The 22,713-nt window shown below is 48.2% G+C and overlaps 1 protein-coding gene and 1 long non-coding RNA gene across 5 annotated transcripts in view; one reads left to right on the top strand and one right to left on the bottom strand.

Moving 5' to 3' along the window:
• The window catches only part of LOC309376255, an 83,751-nt gene that overhangs the window by 25,184 nt on the left and 35,854 nt on the right, over positions 1-22,713 (bottom strand). The window lies entirely within an intron of this gene.
• Positions 11,424-22,713, top strand: part of GPR4 (G protein-coupled receptor 4) — a 38,652-nt gene continuing 27,362 nt past the window's right edge. Inside the window, exon 1 of the mRNA XM_081922274.1 lies at positions 11,424-11,632. The gene's annotated coding sequence lies outside the window, so the exon portion shown is untranslated. The remainder of the gene's footprint in view (positions 11,633-22,713) is intronic.

Genomic DNA, 22,713 nt, shown 5'->3' with positions numbered 1-22,713 from the left:
TGGCGTAGCGTGGGTTGTCAGCACCCGGGGCAAGGCAAGTAATTTGAACCCCCTAACCCATGGATTTGCGCCCCCTAACCCTAACCCCCAGATGTTGCGCCCGCCCCCCCTACACCCCCCATGCTACGCCACTGGTTTGGGCTGGGTGTCCATCAATATGCGGATGATACCCAGCTCTACCTCCCTTTCAAATCAGAACCAGTGAGGGCAGTGAAAGTCCTGTGTGAGTGTCTGGAGGCGGTTGGAGGATGGATGGCAGCTAACAGATTGAGGTTGAATCCTGACAAGACAGAAGTACAGTTTTTTGGGGACAGGGTTCGGGCGGGTATGGAGGACTCCCTGGTCCTGAATGGGGCAACTGTGCCCCTGAAGGACCAGGTGCGCAGCCTGGGAGTCATTCTGGACTCACAGCTGTCCATGCAGGCGCAGGTCCAGGGCAGCTGTCTCCCAGCTCCATCTGGTACGCAGGATGAGACCCTCCCTGCCCGCAGACTGCCTAGCCAGAGTGGTGCATGCTCTGGTTATCTCTCACTTGGACTACTGCAATGCGCTCTACGTTGGGCTACCTTTGAAGGTGACCCGGAAACTGCAATTAATCCAGAATGTGGCAGCTAGACTGGTGACTGGGAGCGGCCGCTGAGACAAACATAGCACGGATCTTGAAAGACCTACATTGGCTCCCAGGATGTTTCTGAGCACAATTCAAAGTGTTGGTGCTGACCTTGAAAGCCCTAAACGGTCTCAGCCCAGTATACCTGAAGGAACATCTGCACCCCCATCATTCAGCCCAGACACTGAGGTCCAGCTCCGAGGGCCTTCTGGCGGTTCCCTCATTGCAAGAAGCAAAGCTACAAGGAACCAGGCAGAGGGCCTTCTTGGTAGTGGCTCCCGCCCTGTCCTTGACACCAGATGTCAAGGAAATAAGCAGCTATCCTATTTTAAAAAGACATCTGAAGGCAGCCCTGTTCAGGGAAGTTTTTAATATTTAATGCTGCATTGTTTTTAACACTCGATTGGGAGCCGTCCAGAGTGGTTGGTGGGGTAATAATAATAATAATAATAATAATAATAATAATAATAATAATTAAAGCTCCTTCAGGGGGTAGAGGGAGTTAGAAATGCACCAATATAATAAACACAATATATGCATGCATGTACATTCCACTCTAGCTATTGAGAATGTTTTGGAGAGGCGAGATGCGAAATGGCCCAATCCTGCAGCCACCAGCTCTGGCCAGGATAATAATGTTTGAGAGAAGGGGGGAAACCTCAGTTTCGGTCTGTCACGCAGTCATCCCAGTTGCTGGAAGGCTTTCTCCTCCCCCAGAGCCAGGAATTAGCAGATTAAAGCAATTATTTGAGCATTTATTTAGAGAGTCTCTTTTCAGAGCCAGCAGGGAAGTCACGTGGAACTTAAAACAACAGAAGACACTCACGGCAGGCAACTTCGCCATCCCTCTGACAGCGCACTCCATTGTCTTTCGAGGCAAGAGGAGGTCAGCAGGAATTGCCAGCGCTTCAGACTACAACTCCCATCGGCTGGGGGGCTGATGGGAATCGTAGTCCCGGGCACCCGGAGGTCAACAGGTGGGCAAGAAACTGAATCAAAAGTATGGTGGCTTAAGGCCACTAATCTTAGCAGCAGCCTCATGCAATTACCTGAGATTTCAAGATTAGCAAAAGCAAGGATTATGCAAGGTGTGGTTGCAGAGGGAGAGGGGAAGAAGAGATGGACGGGGAGATTTTTAGCATGATCTATGCTTTGCCTGGGGACGCGAGTGGCACTGTGGGCTTGCCGATTGCATGGTCGGCGGTTCGAATCCCCGTGACAGGGTGAGCTCCCGTTGCTCGGTCCCTGCTTCTGCCAACCTGGCAGTTTGAAAGCACGTCAGTGCAAGTAGATAAATAGGTACCACTCCGGCGGGAAGGTAAACGGCATTTCCATGCGCTGCTCTGGTTCACCAGAAGTGGCTTAGTCATGCTGGCCACATGGCTCGGAAACTGTACGCTGGCTCCCTTGGCCGATAAAGTGAGATGAGCGCCGCAACCCCAGAGTCGGCGCTTAGACAACACTGGGGGGATGCGGGTGGCGCTGTGGGTTAAACCACAGAGCCGAGAACTTGCCGATCGGAAGGTCGGGGGTTTGAATCCCCGCAATGGGGTGAGCTCCTGTTGCTTGGTCCCTGCTCCTGCCAACCTAGCAGTTCGAAAGCACGTCAAAGTGCAAGTAGATAAATAGGTACCACTCCGGCGGGAAGGTAAACGGCATTTCCATGCGCTGCTCTGGTTCGCCAGAAGCGGCTCAGTCCTGGTGGCCACATGACCCAGAAGCTGTACGCGAGATGAGTGCCGCAGCCCCAGAGTCAGCCACGACTGGACCTAATGGTCAGGGGTCCCTTTACCTTATACTTTGCCTGGTTTTAGCGAACAGAGCACTTGTTGTAACACAGTCTGGATCCGAGTCCCTGTTCCTGCTTTCATCCGTTACACGAATAAGCAGAGATGACATTTTTAAAATGATGCAAGGCTCTTATTTGAACTTGTGTACAACCCATGAGGCTGAAAGTTGGGAGATTCAAGACAGATAAAAGCAAGTTTTGAACTCAGGATGCAAGGGAGAAACGTGCTAAGAGGAAGGCACGCTTGGCAAATCCACACCATGATCGACTCCCACCCGGAAACCAATGTCCCCACTGTGGAAGGACGTGTGGATCCAGAATTGGCCTCCACAGTCACTTACGGACTCACTGTTCAAACTGTGTTTATGGAAGACAATCGTACTCTGCTAAGAGGGATCGCCAAAGAAGAAAGATCATAGAATTGTAGAATTGGAAGGGAACCTAAAGGGTCATCTAGTCCAACCCCCCTAGCAATGCAGGAATCTCAACTCATGCTTCCATGGCAGACGGCCATCCAACCTCTGCTTAGAAACCTCCAAGCTCAAACAGCTCTTACTGTCAGAAAGTTCTTTCCTCTTGTTTAGCTGGAGTAATAATAATAAAAAAATATTTACACCCCGCCCTCCCCAGCCAAGACCGGGCTCAGGGCGGCTAACACCAGATATAAAAACAATTGATTGAAATCCAACTTAAAAAACAAGATTAAAATACAACATTAAAGCATTAAAATGCAGCCTCGTTTCAGTGGAAACCCAAATCAAAAACTTTTTTGGGGATGAAAACATCAAGTCTCCACTAACGCTAATTATCCAGGCTGGATATCCTTTCTCCTTTCTTGCAACTTGAAGCCATGGGTTCGAGTCCTACCTTCCAGAGCAGGAGAAAACAAGCTTGCTCCCTCTTGCTCCACGTGACAGCCAGACCCTTCAGATATTTGAAAATGGCTCTGATAGCTCCTCTCGGTCTCCCCTTTTCCAGGCCAAGCATACCCATTGTTAAACTGTGGAACTCCCTCCCACAGGAGGCAGTGATGGTTTTAAAAGAGGGTGGGCCAAATTCATGGAGGGGGAGGGGGCTATTTATTGGTGGCACCCAGGATCCCAAAAACCTCATACAAAACACTTAGGGAAAAATTTGTCAGGAAAGGAAGAGCAATCTAACCCCTTGTGTTGTGTTGCATAAGCAATGGAAAATCACACACACACATGCCCATTTTAAGTACAATCAGGTGGTTAAAGATGGGGGGGGTGTCTCTTGTCTATTCCGAAAGCCAGAGGGAGGGGCATCTAATCTAATCCATGTTAGAGACACTGGGAACAATTCAGGGCAAATCAACACCATGAAGGTCCTCAGAAATGAGAAATCAAATCAATTTCTGCACCCGTTTGAAATCTGGGCATTAAAAAAAGAAAGACATTTCTCATTGAAAACCTTAAATCATAAATTATAACAAAACAGTGCCCTAAAATACATACCTGGACTTCCCTTCCAGTAGCACCTTAAAGACCAACTAAGTTAGTTCTTGGTATGAGCTTTCGTGTGCATGCACACTTCTTCGGATACCAAACATGGTTTTAAGTTTGCCAAACATGGTTTTAAGTTTGGTAATAAGTTGCAATTCAGCAGCTTCTCTTTCCAGTCTATTTCTGAAATTCCTTTGTAGTAAATCAGCTACTTTGAGATCTTGTATAGAATGTCCTGGGAGATTGAAGTGTTCTCCTACTGGTTTCTCTGTCTTGTGATTCCTGATGTCAGATTTATGTCCGTTTATTCTTTGGCGCAAGGTCTGGCCTGTTTGTCCAATATAGAGAGCTGAAGGACACTGTTGGCATTTGATGGCATACACAATGTTAGACAATGAGCAATTAAATAGTCCCGAAATGGTATGTGTGATGTTGTTGGGGCCAGTAATGGTGTTGTCCGGGTGTATGTGGCAGCAAAGTTGACATCTGGGTTTATTGCAGGCTCTGGTGCCAGTGTCCGCGTTAAGTCTGGTTGTAGTATTATTGTGGGTTAGGAGTCGTTTATGATTGGGTGGCTGTCTGTAGGCAATGAAAGGTCTTCCTCCCAGAGCTTGAGAAAGAGAACTGTCATTGTCCAGGAGAGGTTGTAGATCTCTGATGATGCGTTGTACTGTTTTAACTTGGGAGCTGTATGTGACGACTAGAGGTGTTCTGTTATTTTCTTTTTTGGGTCTGTCTTGCAGCAAGTTCTCTCTGGGTATCAGTCTGGCTCTGTTGATCTGTTGTCTAACTTCATCTGCTGGGTATTTTAGTTCTAAAAAGGTTTGCTGTAGATCTCTTAGGTGAGAGTCTCTGTCTGTAGAATTGGAACAGATGCAGCTGTAACGTAGTGCCTGGCTATATACAATGGACTGTTTGGTATGTTTGGGATGGTAGCTAGAGGCATGTAGATATGTTTGTCGGTCAGTTGGTTTACGGTATAAGGTGGTGTCTATGCGCCCATCCTGTATTTTTATAGTAGTGTCCAAAAAATGTATTTCTTGCATAGATTGATTCATTGTTAGGTTGATTGTGGGGTGAAAATCATTGAATTTCTGGTGGAAGGTGTCCAGGGTCTGATGACCATGTGTCCAGATGATAAAAATATCGTCAATGTATCGCAGGTACAAGAGAGGTTTGAGTGGGTAGGAGTTTAGGAAATGTTGTTCTAAATCTGCCATGAAGATGTTGCCATACTGTGGGGCCATGCGGGTGCCCATTGCTGTGCCGCTGATCTGAAGGAACAGGTCATCACCGAATTTGAAGTTGTTGTGGGTAAGGACAAATTGGCAGAGTTTGGTGGCAAAGTCCGCTGTGGTTTTATCTGAAATGGTGTTCCTTATAGCTTGTAAACCATCGTTGTGTGGGATGTTGGTATACAGAGATTCCACATCCATAGTAGCTAGTATAGTATTGTTAGGAAGATTATTTAAAGATTGTGGAAAATACAAAGCCATTTTTCATCTTCTCACCCCTTGCTTTTTCCTGTAAGACCTATTGCAGTCGTTAAGAGTCGTCAACAGGCTCATCACAGCTATCTGCCAATCACCCATTCCCACCACCCTTCTGAGTAATACCCCTCCCCACCTTCTCACTATATAGAAGGGTCTGGAGACTTCTGTTTCAGTGTATCTGAAGAAGTGTGCATGCACACGAAAGCTCATACCAAGAACTGACTTAGTTGGTCTTTAAGGTGCTACTGGATGGAAAAAAAAATTGTTTTGACTAGGGCAGACCAACATGGCTACCTATCTATACTTGGGCTTGTTTTGATTAATGTCTGCAGGAGACTTTGGGGATATTTAAGTTATAATTAGAAAAATCTTAATCATTATTCAGCTTATAAGAAGTAAATAAGGAGACCAGATACAGGATAAAGGAAGTCTTTTATTTGGTTGTTTGTATTGTTGTATGTTATGCTGATTGTGTGTTGTGTTGACGTTTGATGAGGGTGTATTTCTGTATTGGGGTGGGGTGGGGGTTTGTGTTATGTTGTAAATAAAACTCCCAATAAAATGGAAAAAAGAAAAAGAAAACCATAAATTATAAAATTCTGGTTTGGATGCTTGATTTGAAGGTCACGTATGGAAGGGGAATCCTAGCATTTTGGAGTTGGGCAGGGACCCCCCAGCGGTCATGTAGTCCAGCCCGCTGCAGTGCAGGAATCACAGGGAGACGAGGAAAAGTAAGTGAAAGATGGATTGCAGTCAGCATGTAACCAGGGTTCTGTCTTGGGCCCGATCTTATTCAACATCTTTATCAACAACTTGGATGATGGACTCAAGGGCATCCTGATCAAATTTGCAGATGACACCAAACTGGGAGGGGTGGCTAACACCCCAGAGGACAGGGTCACACTTCAAAACGACCTTGACAGATTAGAGAACTGGGCCAAAACAAACCAGATGAATTTTAACAGGGAGAAATGTAAAGTATTGCACTTGGGCAAAAAAAAAATGAGAGGCACAAATACAAGATGGGTGACACCTGGCTTGAGAGCAGTACATGTGAAAAGGATCTAGGAGTCTTGGTTGACCACAAACTTGACATGAGCCAACAGTGTGACGCGGCGGCAGCTAAAAAAGCCAATGCAATTCTGGGCTGCATCAATAGGAGTATAGCATCTAGATCAAGGGAAGTAATAGTCCCACTGTATTCTGCTCTGGTCAGACCTCACCTGGAGTACTGTGTCCAGTTCTGGGCACCACAGTTCAAGAAGGACACTGACAAACTGGAACGTGTCCAGAGGAGGGCAACCCAAATGGTCAAAGGCCTGGAAACGATGCCTTATGAGGAATGACTAAGGGAGCTGGGCATGTTTAGCCTGGAGAAGAGGAGGTTAAGGGGTGATATGATAGCCATGTTCAAATATATCAAAGGATGTCACATAGAGGAGGGAGAAAGGTTGTTTTCTGCTGCTCCAGAGAAGCGGACACGGAGCAATGAATCCAAACTACAAGAAAGAAGATTCCACCTAAACATTAGGAAGAACTTCCTGACAGTAAGAGCTGTTGGACAGGGGAATTTGCTGCCAAGGAGTGTGGTGGAATCTCCTTCTTTGGAGGTCTTTAAGCAGAGGCTTGACAACCATATGTCAGGAGTGCTCTGATGGTGTTTCCTGCTTGGCAGGGGGTTGGACTCGATGGCCCTTGTGGTCTCTTCCAACTCTATGATTCTATGATTCTATCTGTCTTGAGAATCCTTCCCTAGGCTCCGGAAAGGAGGATTGAGGTTGCGTCGTCAGCTCTGAGGACGGAAGAGGGTGAGGTGTGTCTGGACGTGACTCCTTTCTTCCAAGAAAAAGACCTTTTTATTGTTTCCTGACAAGAACAATCCTTTATTGTTGCAGGAGTGCTGTTGAGAGATTTCCACAGGATTGGGGAAAGAGGAACCGCTGGCAATGACCATCTGCGATGGAGGGAGGGGTCGCCTTTTCCTGGAGGAAAGTGGGGAACGCACCTCCCGTTCCTAAGAGCCTGGCCTCTGGGTTGGGCCACCGGCCCATCTCCATCTTGGAGGATGGATGGCAGCTAACAGATTGAGGTTGAATCCTGACAAGACAGAAGGACTGTTTTTGGGGGACAGGAGGCGGGCAGGTGTGGAGGACTCCCTGGTCCTGAATGGGGTAGCTGTGCCCTTGAAGAACCAGGTGCGCAGCCTGGGAGTCATTTTGGACTCACAGCTGTCCATGGAGGTGCAGGTCCATTCTGTGTCCAGGGCAGCTGTCCACCAGCTCCATCTGATACGCAGGATGAGACCCTACCTACCCGCAGACTGTCTCGCCAGAGTGGTGCGTGCTCTGGTTATCTCCCGCTTGGACTACTGCAATGCGCTCTACGTGGGGCTACCTTTGAAGATGACCCGGAAACTACAACTAATCCAGGATGCGGCAGCCAGGCTGGTGACTGGGAGCGGCCGCCGAGACCACATAACACCGGACTTGAAAGACCTACATTGGCTCCCAGGACGTTTCCGAGCGAAATTCAAAGTGTTGGTGCTGACTTTGAAAGCCCTAAACGGCCTCAGCCTAGTATACCCGAAGGAGTGTCTCTACCCCCATCGTTCTGCCCAGACACTGAGGTCCAGCTCCAAGGGCCTTCTGGCGGTTCCCTCATTGCGAAAAGCGAGGTTACAGGGGGCCTTCTCGGTGGTGGCACCCACCCTGTGGAAATCCCTCCCACCAGATGTCAAAGAGAAAAACAACTACCAGACTTTTAGAAGACATCTGAAGGCAGCCCTCTTTAGGGAAACTTCTAATGTTTAACAGACCGCTGTATTTTAATACTTTGTTGGAAGCCGCCCAGAGTGGCTGGGGAAACCCAGCCAGATGGGCGGGGCATAAGTAATAAATTGTTGTTGTTGTTGTTGTTGTTAATATTATTATTATTAATTAAGTTGGTTCATTAATTAATTAAGTTGGGGTATAAATAATATATTAATTAATTAATTAATTAAGTTGGGGTATAAATAATATATAATATTATTATAATATAATAATAATAATAATATATAAATAATAAATAAATTGTTGTTGTTGTTGTTGTTGTTGTTGTTGTTATTATTATTATTATTATTATTATTATTATTATTATTATTATTATTATTTCGTCCAGCTTTCCATTCTCAATGGCGGCCAAATGCCCCCTCAGAACCTAGGAATACGGGTAGACTGCCTCTGGAGCTGGAGTTTCAGCAAGAATACAAGAAAACCCTGGCTGCTGGGTGTGGCCAAGGGCCTACCTAGTTCAGGATCCTGTCCTCACAGGGGCCACCCAGAGGAAAACTCACAAGCAGGATCCGAGCACTAGAGCCCTCTCTCCTCCTGCGGTTTCCAGAAATTTAAAAGCATCGCTGCCTCCCAACTGCGGAGACACCAACAGCCACTGCTAGGCTTACGCCCCCATGAATTTGTCCTGTCCTCTTTTAAAGCCATCTGAGCTGTTGGGAAATTGATTTAAATTTTACAGATTGTTCTCTGCTGTAAGAAAATTATATGAAGATCATGTACAGATGGTATGTGACACCAGTGCAGTTAGGGAAAATGTACAAAACTAGCTCAAACTTATGTAAGAAAAAGGAGGGGACATTCTGCCACATGTGATGGGACTGTCATGAAATTAAGAAATTTTGGGAAATGATATACGATGAATTGAAGAAAATGTTCCATCTAACATTTGTTTAAAAAACCTGAAGCATTTCTGTTGGGGATTGTAGGAAAAGACCTGCCAAAGAACTTGGAAAAGATATTTATGTATGCGACAACAACGGCGAGAGTCTTAATAGCACAAGGATGGAAGATTGAGGAAATCCCAACTAAAGAATTATGGCAAGAGAACTGATGGACTATGCAGAACTAGCAAAATTGACACATAGGACAAGGATAACTGTGACTTTAAAGAGGAATGGGAACTTTTTACAAAGTATCTAAAGATGCAACAAAGTGAATTGGACTCCTTGGCAGGTTTTGAATAAACACTCACAAACTTTTTATTGATAATAACCAATTAGATAAATTAAGGATTTATACAATTTTGTAACATGCAGAGAATAGCATTTATAGAGATACCAGATATTGGAACTGAGGGAAGACAGGGGGGGCAGGGGGGTTGTTTTATGGGAGGGAGAAAATGGGGGGGTTAAGGATGATATGTTTTAAGATAATACGTTTTGTTTAATTTCCTAATTAAAAAAAACATTAAAATAAATAAATAAAGCCATCTGAGCTTTTGGCCATCACTGCCTCCTGTGGCAGGGAGTTCCGCAGTTTAACAATGCATTTGTGTGAATAAGTAGTCCCTCTTCTCCACCCCGAATCTTCCAGCGTTCAGCTTCGTTGGAGAAGGTGATCATCTGCACCGTTGCGGCTTTGCGTAGTAGGTTAATTATCACCGTGGGTTGGCTGGCAAAGCATGTGCCCGTCGGGTTAATCTCGAACTCGGGACCGAGCCCAAGTATCCTGTTGCCAAGCTGGTCTTGAGGAAGTGAACCCTGCTCAGGGGCGGTTGGCGATTCATTCGCCGCATGGACTAATTCAGGAGGGCACATGGGGCAGTCCTGATAAGGCTTCGCCCCGCTCTTAAGGGCTGCCAAGTGGACTTGTGTTCTAGCCAGTCAGGCCTGACCTCCACAGTCCAGGAATCCTAGCGTTGGAAGGGACCCTGCGGTCATCTAGCCCAACCCTCTGCAATGCAGGGATTGCCTGCCCAACACGGGACCGAACTCGCGATCTTGAGATTTAGAGTCTCATGCTCTACAGACTGAGCAGCCGTTTAATTTTTATATGCTGATATTATTATTTTATACTATCCTAATGATGGTTTATTTGATGTAGATTGCTTATTTTAAAGCTGTTTTCTTATCATTAGATTGTTATAAGGTGTGCATTCTTTGTTTCTTCAGCTTGTAAACCATCTTGAATATTGTAAAATAGAAAGACGGTACAGTGGTACCTTGGGTTAAGTACTTAATTCGTTCCGGAGGTCCATTCTTAACCTGAAACTGTTCTTAACCTGAAGCACCACTTTAGCTAATGGGGCCTCCTGCTGCCGCTGCACTGCCGGAGCACGATTTCTGTTCTCATCCTGAATAAAGTTCTTAACCTGAAGCACTATTTCTGGCTTAGTGGAGTGTGTAACCTGAAGCGTATGTAACCTGAAGTGTATGTAACCCGAGGTACTACTGTATACAAATTAAAAGTGATGATGATGATGAACGTCCTGCCCCAGCAATGAGTCTCTTCACTTCAGGCTGATGGCCAGGGCTCTGGCTCTCAAACGGTTAACCCCCCCCCCCAGAGAGGGATCCTCCCCACTCTCATCTTTGGGGGTTCAGCTTCAGCAGCTCACCCCCAGACACGTCAACCCAGGGAAACTCTTCAGAGCTCAAAGTACCAAAGCTCACTCACGCGGCTAGTCCTCAACAACTTTCTGTTACTTCCCATCTCCTGGCATTGAAGCACGCAGGGTTTTTTTTTGGGGGGGGACGACTCCTATTAACCAGGGAAGGTATATAGGAAATAGTTGTGTGAGGGGGGGACACTTCTCAAACCCCCCCATCCATTTTTTTTGCCTTCTTCTCAAACCCCCCCATCCATTTTTTTTGCCTTCTTTCAAAGGGGCTGCCTGTGCGTGGGCTGTGTGTTTGGGGGGGGGGGAGATCTCTGTCGGGGGTGTGTGCCCCCACCCCATGCATACCCACCCCAGAGGGATAAGCGGCTCCTTAGACGGCGGTTGCAACAGCTCGATCGTTAGAGCCTGAGGCTTTTAATCCCAAGGTCGTGGGTTCGAGTTCTGCTTGGGGCGTCGCAGCCTGGGGTTGGGCTGGATGACCCTTGTGGTCCCTTTCCAGTTCCGCGGTTCTGCTAGGGCTCTCCGCGGAGGCTCCGGCGACGAGAGGGTTATGGCTGCTTCTCTCCCCCCCCCCGCCACCCCCACCCCCGTTCCCCGCCCCGGGAGAGAGGGAAGGAGGGCGGGCGGCTGGCTCCGGGGAAAGGAGCCGCCGGGCAGCCGCTGCTCAGTCGGGGCGAGCCGGGCGAGCGCAGCTGAGCCGGCGCGCCCTGCTCGTCTTTGCGCCCCAGAGCCAAGCGCACCTGCCCGGAGGGGGACCCCGATGGGAGCCCGGCACGATGCCCCGACGGCGGCGGCATGAGCAGGCGGCGTCGCCGGACAGAAGCCCCCTTGGGAGCCCCGGAGAGACCACCCGCAACCTCTCCATCGACCGGCCGGGACGGAGGTGAGCAGCAGCGCATCGGGGCGCATTGCGCGTTTGGGAAAGGAGAGCCGTGGAGACGTGGGTGGGGGGACCCCGTTCTCTTGGGCTGGGGCTCCTCTTCCTGCGCCACGGCGCGAGAGAACAAGTCCCCTGAACACGTGCAGAGTGTTTTTTCTTCTCTGCCTGGGCAGCCGCCGCGGCCCTCGCTTTTGCGCATGGGGATGGTTAAGTTTTCCTCTTTGAAACTGAATTATACGATTGCAATTAATTGCACCTATTAGTCACTTTTTAATAGACGGAAATATCTCAGGGGGTTGGAGCGGGCGACCGTCGGGGTCCCTTGACAATTCCGAGCGGCTTGCAACAGTAAATCAACACATACAATGGCACCTCGGGTTACAGACGCTTCAGGTTACAGACTCCGCTAACCCAGAAATAGTACCTCGGGTTAAGAACTTTGCTTCAGGATGAGAACAGAAATCACGCGGCGGTGGGAGGCCCCATTAGCTAAAGTGGTGCTTCAGGTTAAGAGCAGTTTCAGGTTAAGGACAGACTTCCAGAACGAATTAAGTACTTAACCCGAGGTACCACTGTACATTAAAATGGGTCAAATTAAATTAATTAAATTTACCGGCTGCTTTTTTTTAAAACAAAAACAACTGAGCGCAGCTTAGGATAAAACGCACATGTACATTAGAGTACAGATTCGCACTCGGGTCTTTGCCCTGGGGGTAGCAAATAATAATGGGCTCCGCTGCCCAAATCTGTCACACCACGCCTGACATTTGGCAGGCTCAGGAAAGCAAGCTGGCTTTTAAAAATTCTTTTGCCTTGGCAAACTTTACTCCTTTAGAGTCTGTGCCAGGTTGAGCCAGACAAATTGATAGTCCAGTCCATGGTTAATTTATAAAAAGAGAGGTTCTGGGGTTCTAAGCCCTGCTTAGAAATTAAGCCCTTCGCCCTATCTAGTCCACACACTTAACTATTTAATAAATTTTACAAACCGCCTGATAATCAGCAAATCTCTCAGCTGTGTACATAAAACAGTGAAATAACCATGCAGATAGAAATCAGCCAAATTCAAAAACAAGTTATGTATGACTAAATTACACGTCCGGACAGACTGGCTTGCTGAAATATATATATTTAGCAGGAGTCTAAAAGTATATAAAAGCACCTGACGAATGTTCCTAGCGAAAATGCATCATGTGCAGGGCTGTTTGCTTAGTGAGGAATGTACTCTGCACGTCCCCAGGGGCCTTTGGATGCCCCAGATCTGACTCCTGGGGCTGAAAAAAGATTCTGGAATTAAGGCCAGGGCTCAAATGAAGCCCCGTATCGGTCCAACTAGGAAGGTATCACAGAACTGTAGAGTTGTAGAAAGGGACCCTAGGGTCATCTAGTCCAACCCCCTAAAATGCAGGAACCTCAGCCAATCGTAGATACCCAAAAGGAACAGTTGAGTTGCAACCTTTAAGTAGGACCAACGGAAGGGGAGACCAAGCTTTCAAACGCCCCAGAACTCCTCTTCAGGTTGGGTGTTAAGAAGAAGGGGCAGACAGGCAGGAGAATTGCAGAGCCCAAAGGGACCCCCAAAGCTCATCTAGCCCAGCCCGCTTCAGTGCGGGAATCGCAGCGGTGATTCTCTTTGCGCCCTGATTAGGGGCCTCAAAGACTGCACTGGGCCTCCCCCCACCCCCACATGAATGTCAGCCCCTCTTCTGATCGCTGGTGACCCAGAAGTAATTTTAGGTAAAGGTAAAGGGGCCCCTGACCATTAGGTCTCCAGTTGCAGATGACTCTGGGGTTGCGGCGCTAATCTCGCTTTACTGGCCGAGGGAGCCGGCGTACAGCTTCCGGGTCATGTGGCCGGCATGACTAAGCCGCTTCTGGCGAACCAGAGCAGCGCACGGAAACGCCGTTTACCTTCCCGCCGGAGCAGTACCTATTTATCTACTTGCACTTTGATGTGCTTTCGAACTGCTAGGTTGGCAGGAGCAGGGACCGAGCAATGGGAGCTCACCCCCTGTGGGGATTCGAACCGCAGACCTTCTGATCGGCAAGTCCTAGGCTCTGTGGTTTAACCCACAGCGCCACCCGCAGTCCTTTTAGACATGGCCTAATGTCTCTAGGATGGCAGAGGGAACTGCTGCCTGTCTCTCCCAGTTCCCTGGACCTTTTGCCCCCTTAGCCACTGAGGTCAGTAATGGACCCCCAAAAGGAGACTTCTAAAACCTTGAGAGCCACTGCCAACGTGTGCAGTCAAGACTGCGCTATGTTCTGGTTTCGGGGCCTTACGGACTGGCATTTCCTCTTGCGGGAGGTATTCTGCAACATCTATAGCTCCATTTCTGCAGCACGGGACTCTGAATCTCAGGGCCCCGTGCGAAATATTCCTCCATTGCAGGGGGCTAGATTAGATGACCCTCGTGCTCCTGCCCACAAGTCTATGCCATTGACGCAATAATGGTGTGTCAGTGCAGGATTTATATGAGACCGTCCACACGTCATTCCATTTTATTAGTTGTTTTGGGACCTTTCCCGTGTCGATCTGGACACCCAAGCTTCACGAGGAACGGTTGAGAAGTCATATGCTACATTAAATGTAAAGTATCGGTTGTGTTTAGAAAGGATTTATGAAAGATTTAGAAAACTTACTGATCAGAATATTTGTGTGGGGAAAATACGGAATAACAGATACAATCTTGCTTAAAATGTATATAGGAAGTGCAGTGTAAGCGACGGAAGTCAATCAGTGACATTTTATTATTATTTTCATATTGAGATATTTGTAGAATAAATTTGGAAGAAATTCTTCCAACTTTTCTTCTTCTTCTTCTTTTCTCTTTTGTTCTTTTTTATCTATGTTTGCTTAGCTGAAATCTATACGTAGGTATGTATTTGCAATATTTTGCTCATATTTTGTAACAAGTATGTTAAATGAATAAATAAATAAATAAAGGAAAAGGGGGTGGGGTGGGGAAGAGAAGTAATATGGTAGCCACCTTTAAATCTTTTATGGGCTGTCCCATGAATGATGGAGCAAGCTTGTTTTTCTGCTGCCCCAGAGGGTGGGACCCACGGATTCACATTTCAAGAAGGGAGATTCCAGCCAAATACCAGGAACGCTATTCCAACCAAATATTAAGAAGAACAGACAACCTAGGAATGTGGCAGACTCTCCTTGTTGTAGAGTCTTATTTAAGCCTTCGGAGATTCTTTTGCATTGCAGGGGGTCGGACCAGAATATGACCCTGGAGGGGTCGCTTGCATCTCTACAATTCTATGATTGCCATCTGGAGAGGCAATCTTTTACTGCAGAACAACATAAGCAGGAGACCCCCCCCACACCCCGGGAATAATAAAATTTATCATCATCACCATCATCATCTGTGGCGTCAAAGGAAGTCAGGATTTCCGCTGGAAGTTCTGGAAACAGAGTGGGATGACTACCCCACAGGTTTTGCAGGCAGAAAAGCTATTGAAAGCAGAATCGCGTCTAACCGCCCTGACAGCGTCACAAGTGCAATTCATCCTGAATGCACAATTTTATAAAAAAAGGATGTCTGGAGGGGCCCTTAGCAGTGTCCTAACTGGGAAAGATGGAGGGCGCAAGGAGAAGGGGACAACAGAGGACGAGATGGTGGGACAGTGTTCTCAAAGCTACCAGCATGAGTTTGACCAAACTGCGGGAGGCAGTGGAAGACAGGAGGGCCTGGCGTGCTCCGGTCCATGGGGTCACAAAGAGTCGCACACGACTAAACGACTAAACAACAACTGGATCTGTCCAGGGACATGGGTGGCGCTGCGGGTTAAACCACAGAGCCTAGGGCTTGCCGATCAGAAGGTTGGCGGTTCGAATCCCCGCGACGAGGTGAGCTCCCGTTGCTCAGTCCCTGCTCCTGCCAACCTAGCAGTTCGAAAGCACGTCAAAGTGCAAGTAGATAAATAGGTACCACTCCGGCGGGAAGGTAAACGGCGTTTCCGTGTGCTGCTCTGGTTCGCCAGAAGCGGCTTAGTCATGCTGGCCCCATGACCCGGAAGCTGTACGCCGGCTCCCTCGGCCAATAAAGCGAGATGAGTGCCGCAACCCGAGAGTCGGTCATGACTGGACCTAATGGTCAGGGGTCCCTTTACCTTTACCTTTAACTGGATCTGGGCAGCCTTTGGCGCTCCTGGACAAGTGCCCCACTGACATCGATACATTTCATCAGGGATTATGTGGGAGGACTTGGTGGCGGATGTGCCCCGTGTGGGACACTGAGCTGTGCCAACCTGATCTGGAGGCTTTTCCCCTCCCTCCTTGAAAACCTTCCCTGCCCCCTCTTGGGAAAGTACCATTAAGGAGCAGGCTGTGGGTGTTTGGGGACAAAGAGTTCAGGCGTATCACAAACAATTTCCCAAGATGATGGCTTTTAACAGTGCCAGCATCTTCTTCAAACACCGTCACGTCATGCAGCCTCCCCCAGGTTGGCGGAGGCTGTTAAGGGAGGATACAGCAGGCGATGCGGGAAAGACCCATTTCCGTCCGAGTAGGCAAAACTGGGCTGGAAGGATGGACAAATCACTGTGATTTCTGGTGTACGGGCTGCTTCCTTCATTCCTCGGCCAGGGAACACAGAAAGCTTATTCTGCCTCCAGTATTGCCTGCACTGGTTGACAGCAGCGTTCTACCTGATGGGAGATGTTCAGAACATTTGCAGGGCACCATGTTCATAGGATTGTCGAGTTGGAAGGGGCCCCTGGGGTCATCTAGTCCAACCCGCTGCAGCGCAGGGATCTCAGCTAAAGCATCCATGGCAGATGACCGCCCAACCTCTGCTTAAAAACTTCCAATGAAGGAGAATCGACCACTTCCCAAGGGAGACTGTTCCACTATCAAACAGCCCTTGTTGTCAGAAAGCTTTTCCTAATGTTTAGTCCAACTCTGCCCTGAAGTGAATGCAGCCTTGAAGGGGCAGCCTCCTCACAGCAATTTCTCTCTTTCTTTCTTTTTTAAGGGGGAAAAAGTATTTCTAGCACACAAAGAATGGAGATTCCTCCTCTCTCCCCAGCTACGCAGGGGCCCTCCCCGGATCCTATTTATGCTTTCATTTTTGCCGCCCGTCAGCACCAGCTAACAAAATTGCGACGATAAAAAACCGAGTTTAAAGCGGTAATTGCATCAGCGCAAATGCAATTTCTGAAGCCTACGGAACACATGGAGGCGGCAGCCGGGGCATAAATGAGCAAGCTGGTTAAAACTGCCTCTCCCCCCCCCCCTCTAAATGCTTCAGCTTGCTTTGGGAAAATGTGGCGCTGGGGGGGGGGTCCTTAATCTGCCTGGCTGAATGGATCTGGGGAAGAGAGAGGGATGAAGGGAGAAGTGACTTAAAAGACAGGCCTGGATAGTTCCTCATGACCAGTCTAACTTCAAAGAGGGATAAAGGAAAAAGGTCTCCCATAGGGCAGCCTGGCCCTGGGTCTGCACTGTTTATCTGAATCATAGATAGCTTATAGTCTTTCCTGTTTCCTGAATGCAGGCAATTCAAAACTAAACCAGAGGAATTCCTTCCCCTAATATCACAGAGTCACAAAATTTTAGAATTGGAAGGGACACCCGAGGGTCATCCAGTCTGACCCCCTGCAATGCAGAAGCCTCAATTGAAGCATCCCTGACCGATGGTCATTCAACCTGTTTTAAAACCTCCAAGGTCCACAACCTTCAGAGGGAGTCTGTTCCACTGTCAAACAGCTCTTCCTGGCACAAAGTTATTCCTAATGTTTCGTTGGAATCTCCTTCCTTGAAGCTTGAAGCCACGGGTTCGAGTCCTACCCTCCAGAGCAGGAGAAAACAAGCTGGCTCCCTCTTCCATGAGACAGACCTTGAGATATTTGATAATGCGTGTCCTGTCAGCTCTCAGTCTTCCCTTCTGCAGGCTACACATACCCAACTCCTTCAGCCGTTCCTCATAAGGCTCCTCTGCACACCTTCCAGATTGTCAGTATCCATCTGAAACTGTGGCACCCAGAACGGGACATGGGGCTCCAGGGGTGGCCTGACCAAAACAGAATGTTGTTGTTGTTGTTTAGTCGTTTAGTCGTGTCCGCCTCTTTGTGACCCCCTGGACCAGAGCACGCCAGGCCCTCCTGTCTTCCACTGCCTCCCGCAGTTTGGTCAGACTCATGCTGGTAGCTTCGAGAACACTGTCCCACCATCTCGTCCTCTGTCGCCCCCTTCTCCTTGTGCCCTCCATCTTTCCCAACATCAGGGTCTTCTCCAGGGAGTCTTCTCTTCTCATGAGGTGGCCAAAGTCTTGGAGCCTCAGCTTCAGGATCTGTCCTTCCAGGGAGCACTCAGGGCTCATTTCCTTCAGAATGGGGAGGTCTGATCTTTTTGCAGTCCATGGGACTCTCAAGAGTCTCCTCCAGCACCAGAATCCAAAAGCATCCATTGTTTAGTGATCAGCCTTATTGATGGTCCAGCTCTCACATCACTACTGATGTAAAATAGAGTGGGACTATTACTGGGCAGGTGGGGGGGCTCGTCAACATGGGAAGGTAGCCCATCCAGGAGAAGGAAAACTCTCGATCCTAAACCTTCTTTAGGAGAAGAAAAGACTTGTGAGTAAAGCCTAAAACGTAAAGAGACCCCTGACCATGAGGTCCAGTCGTGACCGACTCTGGGGTTGCGGCGCTCATTTGGCTTTACTGGCCGAGGGAGCCGGCGTACAGCTTCCAGGTCATGTGGCCAGCAGGACTGAGCTGCTTCTGGTGAACCAGAGCAGCGCACAGAAACGCCGTTTACCTTCCCGCTGGAGCGGTACCTATTTATCTACTTGCACTGGTGTGCTTTTGAACTGCTAGGTTGGCAGGAGCAGGGACCGAGCAACGGGAGCTCACCCCGTCGCGGGGATTCGAACCGCAGACCTTCTGATCGGCAAGTCCTAGGCTCTGTGGTTTAACCCACATGGTTCCTTGAACACCTCCATCCAGCAACTCCTGCAGCCAAGCTGGTGCCAAATGTCTTCCTCCGTTGGACCACATCCGCGAGGCCAAGAGGGGGTCAACTTGGCAGCCCAGGACCTCCAGCCCAGGACCTCCAACTTGGCAGCCCAGACACACTTGCCGGGGAGGTCACTTCAGTGATGCTAACACAGCAAAAAGAATGTAGTTATGAGTTACCGGTCTCTGCAGCTACAGCAAGCGCTGTGATTCTCAAGCAGTTTGATTTGGCCCACCGAAACACACTCCATTGTCTCTGGAGACTGACGGATGCCCGCAAAATTACCAATCCTCCATTCGTTCATTTATTGTGTTTCACACTGCATTCCTGCCAGTGCATTTTAAAGATATTTATGCTGGTGACCATCGCTGCCTCTCCTGGGAGCAAATCCCAGAGCTTCAGCTGTACTGGATAAGGCCCCACTGGGTTCTAGTATTATGGGATGGAGGAAAGTTCTCTATCCACTTTCTCTACAACATGCATAATTTAGCACACCTCTGTGAGATCTCTCTCTCTCTCTGTGGCCCCCCCCATTTACCGTATTTTTCGCCCAATAAAACGCACCTGATCATAAGACGCACCTAGTTTGTAGAGAAGGGAAACAAGAAAACAAATATTCTGAACGAAACAGTGGATGTATGATTTTTGTGGTTCATGCTGTGGCCACAGACATGTGATTTGACGGTGAGTTTGGGGTAGCCCAATGCAAAAATCCTGAGGATCCATGTGGATCCGTGCTTTTTAACCACGTTTTTGCGCCATTGCAGCCCCAGGAAACAGTGGGTGCGTGGTTTTTTTGGTGCAGGCTGTAGCCATGGACATGCTTTTACCTCCCCTCTCCTAGGCAGCCTCCTTTATCTCTAGAGTCCCTTATCTCCCTCCCGATCGCTTGCTGATTAACTGCTCACTGGCTTCTTTTCAACACTCCCTTCCCTCTTGTTTGCCTTACTGTCTTTTTCTTGGCTGGAGTAGTTTTTTGCTCCTCCTTTTCGTCTAATTTCTCTCCTCGTTGTTTTAGTCTTCCTGTCTCCTCTCCTTGCAAGTTTGCTGTCTTTACCTCCCCCCTCCCAGGCAGTCTCCTTTATCACTAGAGTCCCTTACCTCACTCCCGATCGCTTGCTGATCAGCTGCTCAGTGGCTTTGTTTCAACACCCCCTTCCCACTTTCAAAAAAAAGAAAAAAGAGAGCATGATCTGCTTTTTGCCCCTGGGCAATTCGGCTCCAGGGACCACGCATTCGTTCCATAAGGCGCACAGACATTTCCCCTTACTTTTTAGGTAGAAAAAAGTGTGTCTTATGTAGCAAAAAATACGGTATCTAGCCTTTTCGCTAGATAAAAAATAAAAAAGCAACCCCAAATGTTGTAACCTTTCCTCTTAAAATAATTGCTCCACCCGCTTGATCATTCCGATTGTGTTTCTTCTGCAAACAAGCAGAGATGCCTGCAACTGATAAAATGCACTTTTGATCAAAGTCACGCACTGGATCCTTCAAGGAAGGGGTGACCCTCCCCAGAACAAATTGCCTGCCCTGCTGTTAACACCTCCATCCTGTCTGGGTTGGACTTCCTGGGTGCCTCCATGGGTGCTTTGGGCATCTGAGCAGGGGTCCCTTCATGCCTTAACCTCTCAGGGGCTCCAGGGCTGGTGCCTCTGCCAGGCCACATAGCTGAGGATTCCCAGCTGCGACTTAACTTCTCGGAAATATCAAGTTTCTAGGCCTTATGATCAGAGGTCGGTTTCTAGGAGGGGACATGCCACAATACCCCTCCAGGCACCAACAACTGAAGGAGGACACTCACAAACATGCATAGAGGGCAACGTCGTTTAGTTGCGATCCCTGCATTGCAGGGGGTTGGAATGGATGTCCTTCAGGGGTCCCTTCCAAACCTGCAGTTCTATGATCATAGACAGTGAACAGCCAGGAGAGACCCAAGTCCTGGGAGGGGGAAACAGCCAGACATGATGGATCCCTGCTTTGCCAGCTGGAGAAGCAGAGACAGATAGGAGTGGCAGCCTGGCAGCCAAGTCCTTCTTCATGCCATGCTCAGTTGACCTATGGAACTCTCTTCCACTGGAGGCAGTGATGGCCATCAACGTGGATGGTTTTAAAAGTGGATTAGACAGATTCATGGAGAAAGAGATCTGATCTCCCAGTATCCTAAGGGCTGCCACATACAAGTGATAGAGAAGATTTGGAGCCAGTTGATCTAAATTACAAAAAAAGGGGGGGTAGACTAAACAGTGGGATGAACTTCCTGGCAGTACGAGCTGTTCCACAGTGGCAGAGGCTGGAAGGTTTTTCAGCCCAGGTTGGTTGACCACTGTGGTAAGAATTTTAAGGTCTTAGATATATATTAAATGTTCATAAATGTACCAACCAAGCACATACATAGATCAGGACAGGAAGACCGACCTGAAACCATTTTTTGGCTCCCAAACTGACCAAATGTTTTCTCTGCAAGGTCAGAGGAAAATGGAAAAGCCTCCCCATTGTCTTTTCCTTCACAAATCCTGTCTTAAGGGTATGTCTGTGTATGAATAGTGTGAGCCAGACTACCAGGAAAGGCAATCAGATAAGCTATTATCAGATAACTTGGCAGACAGGAAAAACAGCAACACTCAAATTTCTGTTGTAGACCGCCTTTTCTGTGATGTAGGTGTGATGTATGGAGGGGTGGTCTTGAGCTCCAGGGCAGGGAATTTAAAATGTCTATATAAGGGCAGGCACACATTTGTTCTGGGTCCTCCTCCTTTCCTGCATGTGAGGGGAGCACCCTGTTGCAACAGATCAATAAAGTTCAGGCTTACTAGCTGCTTTGCTTCTCAATATTCTCTGCTTGGCCTCTGTTATTTTCTCCTACCAATAGGGAACCTACGTAAGGACTCTATATGGGCTCTTGGATACCCCATAAGGGGAAAAGGGCAGATTTTATTTACAACAACACCTGCCAGGAATGCTGGAGCAGGGGGTTGGACTAGAGGACCTTTGAGGGGCCTCCTCCAACTCTGATGATTCTATAAGCCTAGCTGGAAAGCCACCACCTCTTACTTGGGACCCCGGCATGGAAGATGATTCAGGTCTTTCTCTCTCTCGTTATTTCACATGATTCGAGTCCGACTTGTGGTACTCCATGAAGACTAGCAAATCCGAAAATTATAATTATAATTACTTATTAAAACGTATTCTGCTGCTCAGATTAAGGCAAGGCATGAGTTGCATGCAGGCTTTGGGATTTGGGGACGGGAGGCAAGGATTGTGGCACACCTCTCCAGCGCAAGACCTTGCAAGGGGCAAGTACAAGTAACTTGTGGCCACTGAGCAGCGGCAACCAGAATTATTATTATTATTATTATTATTATTATTATTAATTATTATTTATAATCTGGCTGGGCTTCTCCAGCCACTCTGGGCGGCTTACAACAAAACATTAAGATACAGTGGTCTGTTAAACATTAAAAGCTTCCCTAAAGAGGGCTGCCTTCAGATGTCTTCTAAAAATCTGGTAGTTGTTTTTCTCTTTGACATCTGCTGGAAGGGCGTTCCACAGGGCAGGTGCCACCACCAAGAAGGCCCTCTGCCTGGTTCCCTGTAACCTCACTTCTCATAGTGAGGGAACCGCCAGAAGGCCCTCGGCGCTGGACCTCAATGTCCGGGCAGAATGATGGGGGTGGAGACGCTCCTTCAGGTATACAGGACCGAGGCCGTTTAGGGCTTTAAAAGTCACCACCAACATTTTGAATTGTGCTCGGAAAAGTAATCCCAAACAGTGGCTGGCCTTGGGTGGTGGTTGGGGCAGGCACAGGAATATGCCCCAAATCTCCCGGTTAAAGGGATCTCAGAAAGCTGGTGGTGAAGGTTTCTTGGTCCCTGGAGAGTTGGCTGCCAGTCAGAGCGGGACAGAGTCCCAGGAGAGAGAGGCAAACCTTCTGTTGTGACACAAGGCAGCTTTTGTATTTCTCCCGAGCGAAAGGATGCCTGAGATGGCGTCTCCATCTGTTGAGGCTGAAATATCCGCACGAATCGGCAGCTGTTGCAGTAGCAGGAGATGAGGAGAAGCGCTGCCGGTTGATCTGAATCTCTTTGGGTTTGTGGTCTAGAGAAGGGAACCAGGTTT

Source organism: Podarcis melisellensis (genome assembly GCF_964234715.1).
Source record: "Podarcis melisellensis genome assembly, chromosome: 8".
In the NCBI taxonomy this organism is placed as follows: domain Eukaryota; kingdom Metazoa; phylum Chordata; class Lepidosauria; order Squamata; family Lacertidae; genus Podarcis; species Podarcis melisellensis.
This window is presented reverse-complemented; position numbering and strand designations above follow the sequence as displayed.